We start from the raw sequence: 6,000 nt of genomic DNA, 5'->3' as shown, positions 1-6,000 counted from the left end.
GGGGGTGAAGTTAATATATTATTTTGTTGTTACTTGGCATGTGTAGAGCCTATTCCTGATCAATTTATCAATGCATTTAACCTTTCTTTGCAAAGTTTGGGCCAACCGTTCCCCATTTCGATTGGTAATACCATTTATTGTGATAATTCTTGAATTTCGACAATGATATCGCATTGTTACCCTTTGTATAAAAAGATTTCGTCAGTGAAAAATGGAAATCTTTAACAAAACATTAAGAGCCGAGTACGCATACGTTTGCTTAAGCGTATAGCAGGAAGGTACTAACATTGTTTTAAGCTGGCTAAAGAGAAATTTAATTTTCGGATACAAATTTTCGTTAAATACCACAGGGAATTGAAGCTGTCATTGTCTCTTTTTAGGAGGAGGGGGCAAATATTGTGTGAATTCATTGAGATCAGCAAATAATGTCTCCAGAACTACCCTATCAATCGACGTAGTTAAAGAGCTTGAGAAGGCGATTTGGACAGATGCAGGTTATGTATTTCATCAAAGAAACATCTATAACCTGTTTAACGTCTTGTTAAACAGGTTGTACAGTGCGTCCCAGAAAAAAACGAAAGAGAGAATTATCGATGTTTTATCATAACTTAGTCACTTTAATAATTAATAAATGACACATATTTGGAAAGCTTAGATCCTCCTCTTTCATTTGATGCAACTCATGCGTGAAATATGCATTATATGAGTTGCATATATGGCAATCATAAAACTAGCCAAAGACAAAAATGTTCACCCTTTTAAATCGAGTGACAAATTGAAATAAATTAAAGGTAATACAAAGCTTTGGTATGGGAACATGCATTCGGTTCAAATTAACATATTGGAAGCGTATGCGATTTTACAAAATTCAATGATCGTTGTCGCGGTTGAAATCGAGTCTAAAGTGATAAAATTGTAAATAATAAACTCTTAAGACTGATATCACTTTAGCTTTAAAACAATGTTTCTTGACTACAATTGACCAATTTGCTATTCCCGTTTGGAAATTATATATCAGAACTGCATATTATGAGATTTCTGTGGTCGCAGCTACCATGGAATGGCCTTAGGCGCTGTTTGAAATATTTGAAATTTACCGGGAGCACCGGTAAATGTTTGAATATTCTTTTTTTTTTGTATAAAGCGTGTTTTAAGGGCTAAATTTGTCTAGTGCTTATAATACACCAACAGGGGCATCCAAATATATCAACATTTTAAAGAATTACTATCCATCCGATTTTCAAAATTACCTTTAACAAATTGTGAATGAACATCATGCACAGAGCAATTCGAACGCGACTAGATTAAAGGAAGAAAACTTTACTAAAATTTAGTATCCAAGAACAAAATTGAGGAGATGGTACAATCGGTTAACCGAAGGTAGTCCATCACGGTACAGAGCGGGGTGGGGCTCTGTACATAGTGTTTTCTAAATTTTCCCCTTTTTCTATCTCATTTGTTTTGTAAAAAATGCAGTTTGTGTTCTTTGTTTTCTTACGTATTGATGGATATTGGTATTAAAACATGCACGAATTAAAGCCATAAAGCCATAAAGAGTAACTTTTGAATGAAATATAATGACGTATCCAGACATTTAAACACAAAGGGACGGAACCGCCCCCCCCCCCCACACACTCACACACACACTTGAAGGGAGGCGGAATGAACCTGTCGTAGTAATTTTGTTTCGAGGGAGGGGGGGGGGGCTTGTAATGTCTGGAGTAAAAATGTAAAAGATAAATATTTCAGAGGAAGAAATAAGCTTTGCGATTGAAGAAAAAATAGGGTAGGCTTATATTCTATTTTTTAATTTTTTTAATTTTAGGGGTGGGGGGGGGGGGGGGTGAACCCTTATAAGCTTTCTGCTTTGAATCAAGTCTGCTTTATATATAGAAAATAAACAATTAATAATCTTTAATCTTTCTCACTGCACTAAGTGTGAACATTTCCACCCCCCCCCCCCCCCTGTTCCGCAAGCCCTTCCAAAATAAAATTCTTCCCGACTACGATAGTATACTGGATGTTGTGTGGAAGATGCATAATGATGTGTGTGAATGTCGTTTCATACAAGAACGATCGGCAACGCGCGCATACATGATACCCGAGGAATCTCGGCATAGTGATTTTGGCCTCATTATATTTATGCAGTATGTTTGATGGTTGATCGTACTTTATGACATTCAGTAGGACGACGTTTAATATTTAAATGAGATTTTTCCCAAAAAAGAAAACATTTATCAAAAGACATGGACGGCAATCGACTCAATACTGAGGTTTACATAAATTCATATTTCTTGGTACCATAATATAAATGGATTCCAATGAATTATTAAAGTACTACATTATTTTATGAAACAATACTTCATTATAAGTCCATTTGGTACCCCCAGTTTGTGTATATACATATATGCCTCTGAAATTTTTACTTGCATGACAGCCATGAATATTGGATACGGAATGATTAATGGGGCAATCTTGAAAAGGGTAAAAACATAAATTTTGGTTTGCCAGGTGGTTAGCATCAAATCCTTTGGATGATTAGGTGTCATTCCAAAGAGGAGAACAAATACAGAGTGAAATATTCATTGGCCTACAATTAAAAATGTGGAAAGAGAGAGAGAGAGAGAGAGAGAGAAGAGAGAGAGAGAGAGAGAGAGAGAGAAGGGGAAAGAGAGAGGGAGAGAAAAGGGGAGTGCGATAGAGAGAGAGAGAGAGAGAGAGGGGGGAGAGAAAGGGAGAGAAAGAGAGGGAGAGAGAGAAAGAGAGGAAGAGAGAGAGAGAGAGAGAGAGAGAGAGCATGGAGAGGGCGAAAGATGTGATAAAGAAAGACAAGAAAGAAATAAAGAAATAGAAAAAGAGAGAGAGGGGGGATAGACAAATAAATGAGAGAGAGAGAGAGAGAGAGAGAGTATGGAGAGGGCGAAAGATGGTGATGAAGAAAGACAAGAAAGAAATAAAGAAATAGAAAAAGAGAGAGAGGGGGGATAGACAAATAAATGAGAGAGAAAGAGAGAGAGAGAGAGTATGGAGAGGGCGAAAGATGGTGACGAAGAAAGACAAGAAAGAAATAAAGAAATAGAAAAAGAGAGAGAGGGGGGATAGACAAATAAATGAGAGAGAGAGAGAGAGAGAGTATGGAGAGGGCGAAAGATGGTGATGAAGAAAGACAAGAAAGAAATAAAGAAATAGAAAAAGAGAGAGAGGGGGGATCGACAAATAAATGAGAGAGAGAGAGAGAGAGAGAAAGAGAGGGAGAGAGAGAGAGAGAGCATGGAGAGGGTGAAAGATGTGATGAAGAAAGACAAAAAAGAGATAAAGAAATAGAATAAGAGAGAGAGAGAGAGAGAGAGAGTGGGAGAGAGGGGGAAGAGCGTGGAGAGGGTGAGAGATGAGGATGGAGAAAGAGAGAGAGTGAGAGAGGATGAGGATGGAGAGAGAGAGAGAGAGAGAGAGAGAGAAAGAAAGAGAAAGAGAGAGATAGAGAGAAAGGGAGAGAAAGGGAGAGAAAGAGAGGGAGAGAGAGAGAGAGAGAGCATGGAGAGGGCCAAAGATGGTGATGAAGAAAGACAAAAAAGAGATAAAGAAATAGAAAAAGAGAGAGAGAGGGATAGACAAATAATTGAGAGAGAGAGAGAGAGAGAGAGAGAGAGAGAGAGAGCATGGAGAGGGCGAAAGATGTGATAAAGAAAGACAAAAAAAGAGATAAAGAAATAGAATAAGAGAGAGAGAGAGAGAGAGAGAGAGGGGGAAGAGCGTGGAGAGGGTGAGAGATGAGAATGGAGAAAGAGAGAGAGTGATAGAGGATGAGGATGGAGAGAGAGAGAGAGAGAGAGGATGAGGAGGAAAGAATAGATTATTTTGTAAGATGCGAGGGATGACAGAGTGGATGTAATATAAACCCGGTGAAATGTCATCGGAGAGAGAAATACTCAGCCAGTGCGAGGATACACGAAATCGAATAAAACGGCTTGTGTGAAAGAATGCGTCAAAGTAACTGATCACAGCGACCGTGGTTTCTATTGAAACCAAAGAACATAGTGAATAAGCAATCAGTGGAAGAATGTAAATAGTGTAAAGTCTGCTAACGAGAGAGACAGAGAAAGAGAGAGAGAGAGGGGGGGGGGGGGGGGGGGGGGGGGGGGGGGCAGGAGAGGGAGAGGAAGAAGGGAGAAAGAAAGAGAGATAAAGAGAATATAAAAATATAGAGAATAAATAAAAGCCATAACTGACAAGAGATTTTGAACCAAATGTGAAAGACAGCCTAAATTTAATAAGCAAAAATAATGATCACATAGGGGATAAGGAGGGATAGGCAGACAGAAAGACAGGTGGATAAAGAGATGAGGAAAAACAGAGAGAGAGAGAGACAGATGTGAGTGGAAAGGGCATAGAAAGAATGACACATAACTTGACAGAAAGAGAAGGGGATAAACCAAGAAAAGAAAGAAATAGAAAAAAGAAAAAACAAATGCAGGCGATGAGGAGAGTGAGAAATATACACGTATACGTATGGAGCCACTGGGATGAATTGTAGAAAATAATGACAGAGAGATAGAGAAACAGATATAAACTAGACATATAATACTTGTTTGGAACAAGTATAGGTGGGCTGGTCAACTAAAATTTGAGACAAAATTGAGCAAAAATAAGCGAGTTACTGCTTAAAAATTCTTTAAAAAAAAAATATCATGTAGTTTCATGACATGAACGAAATTCACCTTCTATAGGGATAACATTCAAATTATGAAATTTCTGACATGAGGCCTTTAATCGAAATTTTCATTATGATGACGTCATCAAAATGAAAATTAAGCTTGTAGAGAATTGTCTTAGCTACAACATATCGAAATTTTGAAGAAAATTGATCAATATTTACAGAAATTTCCCATAAATATGCTGACGTCAAAATATGCAAATTCGTATTTTGAGTTCCAAGGCCATTATGACGATGTCGTGATATTTGTAATGGCCAAATGAGACATGATTTCATATCTCCGTCTCATACTTTATCCAAATATGAAAAAAAATTGAGGGTCCCGGTTTATCCAAAAGAGGTATAATGGATTTTGTATAGGCAAGTTTTCGCCCATATATGCTATGTACTACAAGACCTCGCGCGCACGGAAATTTATCTTGAATGGACGCTCATCTTAATATTAATGGTCATAAAGAGATGAACATGGTATCAAATTGCATAAACAAATATGGGAATTATCATGAAAGAAAAAAAATGGCGATTCTATGTTATGTAATGGTGTTACGCGCGAAAACGCGCACACATGCGCGCGTGCGCGATTTTTTATAATATGCTTAAAATGGCCTGAAACGTATGCAAACAAAATTTAAGACGATTTTGAGCATTTTCTAATTTTGCGCGCGCACTGACGCGCGGACGTACACGCAGGCGCGCGTTTTTTGACCCGAAATTGACCGGACGGATATTGACCTTGATCATGTTGAATATGAATGAAAAATGATTTACCGTTATGAAAATATGATCATGAGTAAATTTTCAAAAAAATTCACAAAATGGCGCCTAGATGACGTCATCAGTCAAGGTCAAGGTTGAAAACTTTGCTGTGCTTTGTTCATATGCCTATAAATACGTGTGCCAAATTTTAAGACATTTGCTTGAGCCATTTTTAAATTATCTTGCACACAAAAAAGTGGGTCGAATTAAGAAAAATAAATAAATAAATAAATAAATAAAGGCGATTTTAACAAAAATATAAGGTGGTCTGTATTATATACAGCCCACCTGATAAAACGAGTGAGGAAGTAAGAGTTAGAAAAACAGCGAGTGGGAGATAAAGAGAGAGAGAGAGAGAGAGAGAGAGAGAGAGAGGAAGAGAGAGAGTGGGACAGAGAGAGAGAGAGAGAGTGAGACAGAGAAGGAAAAGAGAGAATAAACCCTCATAGCATGTATATATAGAAACAATTGGTAAGACGTGAGAGCTGATCAAAAGAAAACAAACCGTTCAAAACGTCTTGCAATTAGGG

Source organism: Strongylocentrotus purpuratus, unplaced genomic scaffold (genome assembly GCF_000002235.5).
Source record: "Strongylocentrotus purpuratus isolate Spur 01 unplaced genomic scaffold, Spur_5.0 spur5_scaffold_8, whole genome shotgun sequence".
NCBI classification, from domain to species: domain Eukaryota; kingdom Metazoa; phylum Echinodermata; class Echinoidea; order Camarodonta; family Strongylocentrotidae; genus Strongylocentrotus; species Strongylocentrotus purpuratus.
Note: the sequence above shows the minus strand (reverse complement) of the source record.